The following is a 14,933-nucleotide window of genomic DNA, read 5'->3' as shown; positions in this document are numbered from 1 at the left end:
ATTGCCTATAGGGCATATTTCCAACAGTCTCCCACTTGCACTAGAGTCAATAATCTAGTTCACATCGCCATGTGATTAACACTCACAGGTCACATCGCCATGTGACCAACATCCAAAGAGTTTACTAGAGTCACTAATCTAGTTCACATCACTATGTGATTAATACTCAATGAGTTCTGGGTTTGATCATGTTATGCTTGTGAGAGAGGTTGTAGTCAACGGGTCTTGCCATATTCAGATCCCTATGTACTTCACAAAACTTTATGTCATATCGTAGATGCTGCTACCACGTTCCACTTGGAGCTATTCCAAATTGTTGCTCCATTATACGTATCCGGTATCTCTACCCAGAGCTATCCGGATAGGTGTTAAGCTTGCATCGACGTAACTCTTTACATCGAACTCTTTATCACCTCCATAACCGAGAAACATTTCCGTATTCCTCTATGGATAATTTTGACCGCTATCTGGTGATCTACTCCTAGATCACCTTTGTACCCTCTTGCCAGACATGTGGCAAGGCACACATCAGGTGCGGTACTTCAGCATGGCATACCGTATAGAGCCTATGACAAAAGCATAGGGGACGACCTTCGTCCTTTCTCTTTCTTATGTCGTGGTCAAGCTTTGAGTCTTACTCAACTTCACACCTTACAACTCAGGTAAGAACCCCTTCTTTGAATGATCTATTTTGAACTCTTTCAAAAACATGTCAAGGTGTGCGTTCTTTGAAAGTATCATCAGGCGTCTTGATCTATTTCTATAGATCTTGATGCCCAATATGTAAGCAGCTTTATCCAGGTCTTCCTTTGAAAATCACTCTTCAAACAACCGTTTATGCTTTCCAGAAATTCTACATTATTTCAGATCAACAATATGTCATCCACATATACTTATCAAAAATATTGTAGTGCTCCCACTCACTTTCTTGTAAATACAAGTTTCTAGCAAACATTGTATAAACCTAAAAGCTTTGATCACTCCATCAAAACATATATTCCGATTCCGAGATGCTTGCTCTAGTCCATAGAAGGATTGCTGGAGCCAACATACCTTTTAGCATCCTTAGGATCGACAAAACCTTTTATTGTATCACATACAACTTTTCTTACGAAAACTGGTAAGAAAACTTGTTTTGACATCCATCTGTAAGATTTCATAATCGAAAAATACAGCTAATGCTATCATGATTCCGACGGACTTAAGCATCGCTACGGGTGAGAAATTCTCATCGTAGTCAACTCCTTGAACTTGTGAAAAGACTCTTTCCCACAAGTCGAGCTTCATAGATGGCAACATTACCGCCCACGCCCGTCTTCTTCTTAAAGATCCATTTATCTCAATGGCTTGCCGATCATTGGGCAAGTCCACCAAAGTCCATACTTTGTTCTGATATATGGATCCTATCTCGGATTTCATGGCTTCTAACCATTTGTCGGAATACGGGCCCACCATCGCTTCTCCATAGCTCGTAGGTTCATTGTTGTCTAACAACATGATATCTAAGACAGGATTAGCGCACCACTCAGGAGTAGCACATATCCTTGTCGACCTACGAGGTTCGATAGCAATTTGATCCGAAGCTTCATGATCACTATCATTAACTTCCTATTCAACAGACATAGGTGCCACAGAAAACATCTTTCTGTGTTGCATCATTCTCTGGTTGAAATAAAGGTTCGACAACCTCATCAAGTTCTATCTTCCTCCCACTCAATTCTTTCGAGAGAAACTCCTTCTCGAGAAAGGACCCGTTCTTAGCGACAAACAATTTGCCCTCGGATCTGAGATAGAAGGTGTACCCAACTGTCACCTTTGGGTATCCTATGAAGATGTGTTTGTCCGCTTTGGGTTCGAGCTTCTCCGGCTGAAGCCTTAAGCATCGCAGCCCCAAACATTAAGAAACGACAACTTTGGTTTCTTGCCAAACCAATGTTCATACGACGCCGTCTCAACGGACTTAGATGGTGTCCTATCTAAAGTGAATGCAGCTATCTCTAACGCATAACCTCAAAATGAAAACGGTAGATTGGTAAGAGACATCATAGATCGCACCATATCTCATAGGGTTCGATTACGATGTCCGGACACACCATTACAACTGTGGTGTTCCAGGTGGCTTCAACTGTGAAACAATTCCACAATGTCTTAAGTGATTTGCCAAACTCATAACTCAGAAATTCTCATTGATCGGATCGTAGGAATTTGATCTTCTTGTTATGATGATTCTTAACTTCACTCTGAAATCGCTTGAACTTTTCAAACGTTTCAGACTTGTGCTTCATTAAGTAAATATACCTATATCTACTCAAATTGTCAGTGAAGATGAGAAAATAGCGATATCCACCGCACGCTTCAATTCTCATTGGATCACACGCATCAGCATGTATGATTTCCAACAAGTCACTTGCCCATTTCATTGTACATGAAAGCGGGGTCTTAGTCATCCTGCCCATGAGGCATGGCTCGCATGTGTCAAGCGATTCAAAATCAAGTGACTCCAAACATCCATCGACATGGAGTTTCTTCATGCATCTTACGCCAATATGACCTAGGCGGCAGTGCCACAAGAAAGTGGTACTATCATTATTAACTCTACATCTTTTGGCGTGAACATGTGTATTACCACGACCGAGATTCAATGAACCATTCACATAGGGTGCATGACCATGAAAGGTATCATTCATGTAAACAGAATAACTATTATTCTCTAACTTAAATGAATGACCGTATTGCAATGAACATGATCTAATCATATTCATGCTCAACGTAGACACCTGATAACATTTATCTAATCCCAAAGGCAGATGGAGCGTGCGATGGTGATCTCATCAACTTTGGAAACACTTCCAACACACATCGTCACCTCGCCCTCAGCCAGTCTCCGTTTAGTCCGTAGCTTTTGCTTCAAGTCACCAATAATAGCAACTGAACCGGTATCCAATACCCAGGTGCTACCAGGAGTACTAGCGAGGTACACGTATATACTTTGTTGAAGTTGCCAGCCTTCTTATCTACCATGCATTTGGGCTAATTCCGCTACCAGTGATCGTTCCCCTTACAATAGAAGCACTCAGTCTCGGGTTTGGGTTCAACCTCGGGTTCCTTCACTGGAGCGGCAACTGGTTTGCCATCCATGAAGTTTCCCTTCTAGCCCTTGCCCTTCTTGAAACCAGTGGTCTTGTTAAACCATCAACACTTGATGCTCCTTCTTTGATTTCTACCTTTTGCAGTCTTAAGCACCGCGAACAGCTCTGGGATCAACTCCATCCCTTGCATGTCATAGTTCATCACGAAGATCTAGTAGCTTAGTGATAGTGGCTAGGGAACTCTATCAATCACTATCTTATCTGGAAGTTTAACTCCCACTTGATTTAAGTGATTGTAGCACCCAGACATTCTGAGCACATGCTCACTAGCTGAGCTATTCTCCTCCATCTTGTTGGCAAAAGAACTTGTCAGAGGTCTCACACCTCTCAACACGGGGATGAGCCTGAAATCCCAATTTCAGCTCTTGGAACATCTCATATGTTCTATGGCGTTCAAAATGTCATTGGAATCCCGATTCTATGCCGTAAAGTATGGTGCACTAAACTATCAAGTAGTCATCAGGATGTGTCTGTCAGGTGTTCACAACATCCACAGACGATGTTGTAGGGGTTTGCACATCGAGCGGTGCATCAATGACGTAAGCCTTCTGTGTAGCAGAGAGGACACTCCTCGGACTACGGACCTAGTCCGCATCATTGCTTACAATATCTTTCAACTTAATCTTTCTCTAGGAACATATTGAAACAGGGAGCTACAACGTGAGCTATTTATCTACAACATATTTGCAAAGACAATTTAGACCATGTTCATGATAATTGAGTTCATTTAATGAACTCCCACTCAGATAGACATCCCTCTAGTCATCTAAGTGAAACATGATCCGAGTCAACTAGGCCGTGTCCGATCATCACGTGAGACGGACTAGTCAACATCGGTGAACATCTTCATGTTGATCGTATCTTCTATACGACTCATGCTCGACCTTTCGGTCTTCCGTGTTCCGAGGCCATGTCTATACATGCTAGGCTCGTCAAGTCAACCTAAGTGTTTCGCATGTGTCCCGAGGCCATGTCTGTACATGCTAGGCTCGTCAACACCCGTTGTATTCGAACGTTAAAATCTATCACACCCGATCATCACGTGGTGCTTCGAAACAATGAACCTTCGCAACGGTGCACAGTTAGGGGGAACACCTTTCTTGAAATTTTAGTGAGGGATCATCTTATTTAAGCTACCGTCGTTCTAAGCAAATAAGATGTAAAACATGATAAACATCACATGCCATCAAATAGTGACACGATATGGCCAATATCATTTTGCTCCTTTTGATCTCCATCTTCGGGGCTCCATGATCATCGTTGTCACCGGCATGACACCATAATCTCCATCATCATGATCTCCATCATCGTGTCTTCTTGAAGTTGTCTCATCATCTATTACTTCTACTACTATGGCTAACGCTTTAGCAATAAAGTAAAGTAATTACATGACGTTTATGTTGACACACAGGTCATAAATAAATTCAGACAACTCCTATGGCTCCTGCCGGTTGTCATACTCATCGACATGCAAGTCGTGATTCCTATTACAAGAACATGATCAATCTCATACATCACATATATCATTCATCACATCCTTTTGGCCATATCACATCACAAGGCATATGCTGCAAAAACAAGTTAGACGTCCTCTAATTGTTATTGCAAGTTTTTATGTGGCTGCTATAGGTTTCTAGCAAGAACGTTTCTTACCTACGCGAAAACCACAACGTGATATACCAATTTCTATTTACCCTTCATAAGGACCCTTTTCATCGAATCCGATCCGACTAAAGTGGGAGAGACGGACACCCGCTAGCCACCTTATGCAACTAGTGCATGTCAGTCGGTGGAACCAGTCTCGCGTAAGAGTACGTGTAAGGTCGGTCCGGGCCGCTTCATCCCACGATGCCGCCGAATCAAGATAAGACTAGTAATGGCAAGTAAATTGACAAAATCAACACCCACAACTGCTTTGTGTTCTACTCGTGCATAGAAACTACGCATAGACCTAGCTCATGATGCCACTGTTGGGGAACGTAGCAGAAATTCAAAATTTTCTACGCATCACCAAGATCAATCTATGGAGTAATCTAGCAACGAGGGGAAGGAGAGTGCATCTACATACCCTTGTAGATCGCTAAGCGGAAGCGTTCAAGTGAACGGGGTTGATGGAGTCGTACTCGTCGTGATCCAAATCACCGATGATCCTAGTGCCGAACGGACGGCACCTCCGTGTTCAACACACGTACAGCCCGGTGACGTCTCCTACGCCTTGATCCAGCAAGGGGAGAAGGAGAGGTTGGGGAAGACTCCATCCAGCAGCAGCACGACAGCATGGTGGTGGTGGAGGAGCGCGGGACTCCAGCAGGGCTTCGCCAAGCACTACGAGAGACGAGGAGGAAGAGAGGTAGGACTGCGCCAAGAGGGAGAGGATCTCGTGTGTATGGCAGCCCAAAACCTCAAGTATATATAGGGGAGGGGAGGGGCTGCGCCCCCACCTAGGTTTCCACCCCTAGGGGTGGCGGCCAGCCCTAGATCCCATCTAGGGGGGGCGGCCAAGGGGGGGAGAGGGGGGCGCACCACTAGGTGGGCCTTAGGCCCATCTGAGCCTAGGGTTTCCCCCTTTTTCCTTCTCTCTTCGCCTTGGGCCCTGGTGGGGGGGCGCACCAGCCCACCTGGGGCTGGTCCCCTCCCACACTTGGCCCATGCAGCCCTTCGGGGCTGGTGGCCCCACTTGGTGGACCACCGGGACCCTCCCGGTGGTCTTGGTACATTACCGATAAAACCCGAAACTTTTCCGAAGACCAAAACAGGACTTCCCATATATAAATCTTTACCTCCGGACCATTCCGGAACTCCTCGTGACGTCCGGGATCTCATCCGGGACTCCGAACAACATTCGGCAACCACGTATATCTATTCCCTATAATCCTAGCGTCATCGAACCTTAAGTGTGTAGACCCTACGGGTTCGGGAACCATGCAGACATGACCGAGACAACTCTCCGGTCAATAACCAACAGCGGGATCTGGATACCCATGTTGGCTCCCACATGTTCCACGATGATCTCATCGGATGAACCACGATGTCAAGGATTCAATCAATCCCGTATACAATTCCCTTTGTCTTAGCGGTATGATACTTGCCCGAGATTCGATCGTCGGTATCCCGATACCTTGTTCAATCTCGTTACTGGCAAGTCTCTTTACTCGTTCCGTAACACATCATCCCGTGATCAACTCCTTGGTCACATTGTTCACATTATGATGATGTCCTACTGAGTGGGCCCAGAGATACCTCTCCGTTACACGGAGTGACAAATCCCAGTCTCGGTTCGTGCCAACCCAACAGACACTTTCGGAGATACCTTTAGTGTACCTTTATAGCCACCCAGTTACGTTGTGACGTTTGGCACACCCAAAGCACTCCTACGGTATCCGAGAGTTGCACAATCTCATGGTCTAAGGAAATGATACTTGACATTAGAAAAGCTTTAGCATACGAACTACACGATCTTGCGCTAGGCTTAGGATTGGGTCTTGTCCATCACATCATTCTCCTAATGATGTGATCCCATTATCAACACATCCAATGTCCATGGTTAGGAAACCGTAACCATCTATTGATCAACGAGCTAGTCAACTAGAGGCTTACTAGGGACATGTAGTTGTCTATGTATCCACACATGTATCTGAGTTTCCTATCAATACAATTCCAGCATGGATAATAAACGATTATCATGAACAAGGAAATATAATAATAACCAATTTATTATTGCCTCTAGGGCATATTTCCAACAGTAATATGCAATGCATATGCAAGCTCCGGAAGGAAAAGATTGAACCAGGCCTCAACTTGGCAAACCAAGTGTGCCTCTGGAAAGATGAGTTGATTTCGGTCGAAATCGATATAAAGATCACCGGAATCGGATGCACGGTTTGCAAATGGCAAGCAAAACAATAATGGCACGATTTTTTGATTAATAGCACGATGCCATCTAGAATGCAACAAGAAACTAAGCTACTGCAGTCCAACATAACAACAAATCACATGGCAGTGATCTACTCAAGATGCTTGACAAAAGATGAACACTGAGCTATGGCTAAATCACACAAGAGCAGGTTCAAACAAGCATGGCAAAAGGGCAAAACATAACAGCATCTCAGACTTAGTGAAATAACAACATGCCAGGAATTAACATCAGGAAGCAATGTTTAGAGCAAGATAAAAACATGCTACAGGATCAGATCATAGCAAAGCAAGGCATTGCATGAATCTACTAAAAGCATATAACAAAAGTCCCTTAATGACTATAATCCAAAAAGGATCAGAAGATATGATGGCACCCATGTAAACATAGCAAGTTTCGTTAACAGATTCAGACTTAGCAAAAAACTGGACATGGCATAAACAGAATTATGAAGGCATGTTTGCGAGATCGATGCACTCAACTCAAGACATTGGATGACAAACTAAGCATACACCCAACAATAAGACATGATCATGAAGCCAAGAAAAGCAAGAACAAGTTCATAGCATGCACGGATCAACTACAACAACCTTGACAAAATTGATTAACACGTAAACAATCTGCCAGAAACATTTTATAGCAAAAGTAGAGCAATATTGAGTCATGCTAGGGCACTCCATAAATGCAAACAAGGACATCGATGGATAGAGCATAACAATATCTCAAAATCATCCTTACTGAACATACTCAAAAGAAGCATAGATCACTCTGTGGCAACAAGAATACATGGCATAGAAATAACAGCAGGGAAATGACTTGGTGAAATTCAAAGTCTCTGAAATCAACAATATTACGAGAGCTACTTTGCATGCTTGTGATAGTCACCACACTGATCACAAAAATACATGGCATACACCCCTGTAAAGATGGCATGGCATAGCCCAAAACACATGTAGGGCTCAAGTTCATATGCAGCACACAATAATCATGGCAAAAATAACAAATGCTCATAAACTGATAAGAATCAGCACCTAACATTCTATAGCACTCTTGCAACAGCAATTAGGGCATCAAGATGGACTCAAACAAGCATAGTGCAATGGAATGAAATGAAGAGGGCATCCAGACGAACAATTTGATATATCATGCGCGCGAAACGGAGCTACGATAATGAAGTTATGATGCGATGAACATGGCCTGAAAATATCACAGATCCGGGATTTAGAGAGAAAAACGACCTCGCGGGGGAAAAGTCAAACGGCGGCGGATCTCGCTGGAATCTCGCCAGAGATGGTCGAAGGAGGTCGGGGAAGCCGGATCCGGGGCTTTCTCCACCGGATCTCGCCGGATCTGACCTCGGCGACGCGGGTCCGGGCGGATCCGGCAAGGAGAGGACGCGGGCGGCGGTTGGCGTTGAGGGGCGGCGAAGGAGGCGGCGGCCGGCGGCGAAGCAGCAGGGTGGTGGCGCGGGGCGAAGCAAGGTGGGCGGCGGCCATGGCGACTAGCAGCAGCGCAGTGCGGCGCGGGCGGCGGGAGGCGAGGTGGCGATGGGCGGCGGTGCGGGCAGCCGGGTGGCGGCGCGCGGTGGTCCGGCGACCGAGGCGGCGGGGCGGCACGCCGGCGAGCAAGGCGCGCGGCGGCGGGGGAGCCGGCGGCGAGGAGACGTGGCGGCGAGGGCGCGGGCAGCCGCGGGCCGGCGGCGCGGTCGGATGGGCTCGGGCAGGCCGCGCCCGGGCTTCACGGGTCGTGCGGTGGAGGAGAGGGAGGCGGCGACACATGGTGGCGGGGGATAGGTCCAGGCGGTGGCGACACTGAGGTGGCGGCCTGCGATTGGCCGGGGTGAGGTGGAGACTGCGGTGGACACGTCCGGCGTGGCGCGGACGCGTCCGGTGGCGCGGGGAAGGTGGGATCTACTCCCTCCGTTCCTAAATATTTGTCTTTCTAGACATTTCAAATGACTACTACATACGGATGTATGTAGACATATTTTAGAGTGTAGATTCACTCATTTTGCTCTGTATGTAGTCACTTGTTGAAATGCCTAGAAAGACAAGTATTTAGGAACGGAGGGAGTAGGGTTCATCCGCGAAAATTTGGAGGGGAAGGTGTTTATATAGGTAGAGGGAGCTAGGAGAGTCCAAATGGAGTGCGGTTTTCGGCCACGCGATCGTGATCGAACGACCGAGAGGATGGATGGGTTTTGGGCCACTTTGGAGGGGTGTTGGGCTGCAACACACACGAGGCCTTTACGGTTCCTCGGTTAACCGTTAGAGTATCAAACGGACTCCAAATGACACGAAACTTGACAGGCGGTCTAACGGTGGTAAACCAAGGCCGCTTGGCAAATCTCGGTCCAATCCGAGGACGTTTAACACTCGCACATGAAAAGAGACAAAAGGGGGTGCCGGAGGACATAGGAGCGCCGGATTGCAAAATGGACAACGGGGAAAATGCTCGGATGCATGAGACAAACACGTATGCAAATGCGATGCACATGATGACATGAGATGAAATGCATGACACGCAAACCCATGACAAGGCAATAATAACGAATAACTGGAAGACACCTGGCGCAACGGTCTTGGGGCGTTACAGTGATTCGTGACTCGTAGCAATGGCATCGGCAGTGAGAGCGGCAGCACAAACGAAGTACAGAGTCTTAGCTTTCAGGGTTAAAATCCAAGGCATGGCCTTAATTGGTTGTGCCTGGCAGTGACGTCGTTGAAGGCATTGTTTTGAGAGCACAGATCTTCTACAGGGTGAAAACCTATGGTCTATGATCGGGCTGCTTGTGCATTGTTTTCTTCTTGGAGGCGTCGCTTTTGAAGAATTTGGACTTCGGGTGTTGTCTAGGTGGTGGTTCGTGCTATAGGTACAAGGAATTGATCACTATAGCGGGATCTTTCTTTGTTCTTTTTCGTATTTTTGTCTTTTGGCTCTATGCATCCATAATGTCTTTATGATGTTGCGTTGTTGCAGAGACTGGGTGTAATTGGTATTTTCGTGATATTAATATATTCTCATTGTCGAAAAAAGTGGAGCTCGTCCGACTTTGGAGGTATAATTTCGACTTTGTGGCCTTCGCCATACCTTCCCTATGTCCGGTTGCGCCGCTCATCGGAGTGGCCATGCTTCAGCCGGAGGGGACGAGTGGCTCCTCCGCTTCCGTGAAGCTGAGGCAGGGTCGACGATGGACTGCGCTGAACCAGGCAAGACATCAGTTGTGTATACCGACGACGCGGTGGCGGAGGCCACCATGGGACCCAAGCAGCGATGGCCTCCCATGGTCTGCTTTTCCTCGGTGTCGGTGGTGACGCGGACGTGTTGGCTGCCTCCACCGGCAGGGCACGTTTATGTCAATGTTTGTGGCAGAAGGAGCGGCCATAGGCACGGGAGGAGTGTGACGACACGGCGGCGTCCATGGTAGCCACTGTGCCCGTGCCACCGTGCTCCCCCGCGTGCCGGTGTGGAGCAACTAGCCACTCCTATATGAGCTGGGTTGGAGCAGTGAGTTGCTGCAACAGGGGCCAGCTTGAAGCGGCGGCTTGCTCCTCCGCTTGCCTAGCTCATATCAGGTAGACTCAGCGAGCCACCCAGCCGGCTTTTATGCCGGAGAACCCTTCTTCCTGCTCGCCGGATGCCATGGAGAGTGTGTAGAATATGATGCAAGGAGGAGATGTGGAGTGAAGGCGTGATGCAGTTCTTGTCCGGTGTCTGGCCTCGTTTAAATAGCGGGCAGACACAAGGAGCCAACCAGCATTGTGTTTAATGCCGGAAGGCTCGCGGATGAACATGTGGCCAGAGTAGGTTTCTCAGCACACGCATGAATTCAATGAAGATAGGCGGGGCAGTCTGAATCTGGTTGAATGAGGCGAAGAGGCATGTTCATCTAGGCATGCGGCGCTCTCTCGGTCGGCAAGCGGCTTCAATGCCGGCGCTAGTAAGAGATCGCTTCTGCTCTGGGCCAGCGTCAATGCGGAGCGGCCGCTCTATAGTGGCATGAATGCGGGCAGCTAGCGTCGGGCGAGAACACACGCAGCCGAGGAAGTAGGTTTTTTGGTGGGCCAGGGCAGTCAAATGTGATCGTGCCTGCAGTCCGAACGCCCGCAAAGCCTCCCTAGTTTGTCTTCGGTTTGCGGGGAAAAAGTGCATGTGGACCGCTAAGCGGACCGATACAGGCACGCACTGGATAGCACAACACGTCCGAACCACGCGGTCCGGATGTATGCGGGCAGTTTGAGGGTCCGCGTTGAAGATTCCCTTAGACCTCGTCGCTAGGCCTTCGATTTTTCATCTTTCCGCTTGTTCACCCTTTCCTGGCAGTGCCAAGTCAGCTATAAACAAGAGCTAAATGGCAAACTTTCATGAGTTTATATCCATTTGTTCATGGTAATTCTTCAAATTCATGGCATTTTTATTAGTTTTGTGTAATGAACCAATGGTGGGCAGCTATAAACAAGAGCTAAATGGCAAATTAGGCTTAACTATATCTTGTCCATGAGTTTATATCCATGAGTTTATGTCCATTTGTTCATGGTAATTCTTCAAATTCATGGCATTAGTTTTGTGTAATGAACCAATGGTGGGCAGCTATAAACAAGAGCTAAATGGCAAATTAGGCTTAACTATATCTTTCCAAGTTAGCAATTCTTTAATATTTTGTCATGGAATTTTCTATATCAACTGATAGATATGTTTGCCATAATTTACCATATGCTAGTATAGAAAAATGACTATTTCCTAGATGGCAAATGTGAGTTTCAAAAAACCCAAGACAATCTGATTTTCAAAATCATTTTCAACAGCACATCATGCCACACATTCTTCTGCATGGCACCTACATACATATGCACAAGGAAATTCTCAGATGTAATTACGTATCATATTCACACTGCACTACTTTTTGGAAACTCGCATGTTGATGCCATGGCAAATGTCAGTCCAAACACAAACATGGCAAATACTCACACATTAATCTACATGGCATATTCACATTCCACTACATGGCAAATCACAAGTTGTTGCCATGGCAAATATTATCCCAAACACAAACAATCAGATTTTCAAAATCATTTTCAGTAGCACATCATGCCATGCATTCCTCTACATGGTAAATACATACATATATGCATGCCAACTTTATATGAATGCATTGCTTAACATAATCGTATCATATCAAGTTATGCCTTTTCTTTTCTTTCATTTTTTGTGTGGTTCCTAGTACTCAATGCTTGACATTCACATGGTGTGGTTGTGGGGATCTGTGGGAGGGATTTAAAATCACTAGTTTTATCTTCTCCCCCTGTAAAGTTCATCTTTTTCTGTGATATTCCCCATGGAAATTTTCCACATACCATTGCTCTGCTTCCCTTCACATCACCCCACGCAAAGTCCATATTCTTCCTCAAAATCATGGCAAAATTGCGAAATTTCGCATGGCAAATCGTCGCTACCTACATAATATTCTCAATACCATACAGATCTTTGCCATGACAAATCCCTGAAATTGCATCTAAATTGCACGCAGTTTTCTCTCTCTTGCGATTCAGAGGGGAATCGAGGAGGGTTGTTCTTCTGTTGTATGTGCTTACATCAATTCTCATGGGCCAGTCGAAGATTCCCGAGAGATCAAGCTTCGGGCGGCTGATTTTTGCCATCTCACTGATGCAGAGGAAGAGGAAAGGATAAAATCAGGTGGTTATCGCGAGGAGAGATGAGGGGTTCCTTTGCTCCAGAAGGTGGGGGAAGGGAGAGGGAGGTGGGTTCGGGGGTAGGGGTTCTCACTCAGCGCGTGGAGCGGGGGTCTTGGACGAACGTTCATGTCTGCGTGTTTAATCATCTATACGCGGACGTTCATTCGCTCCCAGGTCCATTGGGACGGAACGTTCCCAGCATATTCGCATCCTTTGTTTTCCTTGAGAAACAATAAAACAAATCAACACCTTGGCTAAAAAAATTAACCACTTGTAGCATTCATATAGCCATGACATTGCAATCCTTTGTTTTTTAAATCTTTGGAATCAAAGAGGCACGGGAAAAGGGCGGAGATGAATAGTAAATTAGTAGACGGCAATTTTTTTTTGAAAATATACATATTCCCATCTATCATGAACATATAACATCTATCATGATGTGAAAAAAAATACTCTGACAATCATGTGTGCTGGGCTCTGTTTTCAAGGTTGGTAGAAAGAGTCAAAGACTCAAGAGTACTTTGATTAGTAAAAAGAGCTCTGATACTCTACGGTGCGGCTTGAGTTCAGTCGCTATCAGGTACACTTAGGGCCTATTTGGTTTCAATAAGTCACCTGACTGAAGTCAGGTGACTTAAAACCACTGATTTATAAGTCACGTCTGTTTGGTTGTCACCTGACTTATAAGTCATCTGAGCACATATTTCCACCTTGTTTTTTATGTAAAGATGGTGGGACCTACGCAAAAGGGAGTGACTTATAAGTTTTAAGTTGGGGTGAAACAACTTATGACTTATAAGTTGGGGTGACTTATAAGTTAGGTCTGTTTAGCAAAATAAGTCATTTTTTTCACTTTTCGACTTATAAATTGATAACTTATTTAGAACCAAACAGGCCCTTACTTCATAAACCAGCCGCCTAATCATCCCTAACCAGCTCTGTTTTTCAGTAATGACGCCCGTTTCGAGGTGACGAGCCGCTCTCTGTTCCGTTCACCGAAACAATTTTCTGGCCACAGGGCCTATTTTGTCTTCGCCTCCCCCTGCAAGTCGGGCGCACGCAGCACTCGTCGACAGACGATGGAGTCGCCGTCGCGTCGACCTAATTTCGGGTGCCGAATTTTCCTTGACAGGAGCGAAGAAGAGACCGACCTCTGATTAAGAGAGAAAAACACTGTTGTACTTCTGTCCAGAGTAATCAGCGCCCGTTTTCACGTCGCTGCGCCTTCGATATTTCCATTCCATCTTGCCGCCTGCTCACCCCTTCCCGGCAGCGTCGTGCTGGCTAGGACTCGTGGGTGGCCGGCCTGATTTCCGGCTTGGGAAGGCAGCTTCGTACGCTCCTTGCAGCTGGGAACGACAGCCTTTGTCAAACAAGATGGCACGATTACGGCAAGGGCGCTAGAGGTGGAGGAAAAAGGTGGCTGCCGTTTCTTGTCACGCGTGCATGGAACTTTCAGCCAGCCAGCCAGCCAGCGAGATCACCAGCTGACCGACCGACTCTGTTGCTGTTGGGGCCTTTTTGAGAACAGAAAAAAAACTGTTGGCCTGTTGGGGCGTCACTCTCGCCGCCCCAACTGTTCACCAGACTCATCGTGACTTTACTTGCGGCTGCGTGCATCTTCAGACACAAAACTCCGGCCACCCGCTGAAACAAGATCCAGCTGCGCTTCATTTGTCATAACATAAAAAAAAATCGAGACTTTACGAAGTGTAGCGTGAAGCAGAGACAACATCAGAGAAGAGAAAAAGAAAACTACGTACAATTTTGGGCGGTGAAGAGGCCAGGCCAGGCCGAACGCGCACCAACGCCAGGATGGATCCACGATCGGCCCACCGGAAGGCCACGTCGGGACGTGCGCGTGCGGTGCGGTGCGGATGGATCCGACGGACCAACTTCGTCGCCCGTCAGCCGCGCTGGCCGCGCACGCACCGACGGACGGCCGGTCAAATGTGCATCCCGCGCGAGCGCAGCACGAGTTCGTTAGCCTGGCCTAGCCGGTGGAAGCTCAGACTTTTGGTGCCATGCCGATCCAAACGAGACTGCCTACTAGCCATAGCCAGCCGACAAAGGCCCACACGTAGTACGAGAGAGCACGTTCCCACGCAGCGCACACGACGCTATGCCCTGCAACGGACCATGACACGTGCACCGTAGCGTATATTGACGCGTTATCAA

Source organism: Triticum urartu, chromosome 2 (genome assembly GCF_003073215.2).
Source record: "Triticum urartu cultivar G1812 chromosome 2, Tu2.1, whole genome shotgun sequence".
Taxonomy (NCBI): domain Eukaryota; kingdom Viridiplantae; phylum Streptophyta; class Magnoliopsida; order Poales; family Poaceae; genus Triticum; species Triticum urartu.
This window is presented reverse-complemented; position numbering follows the sequence as displayed.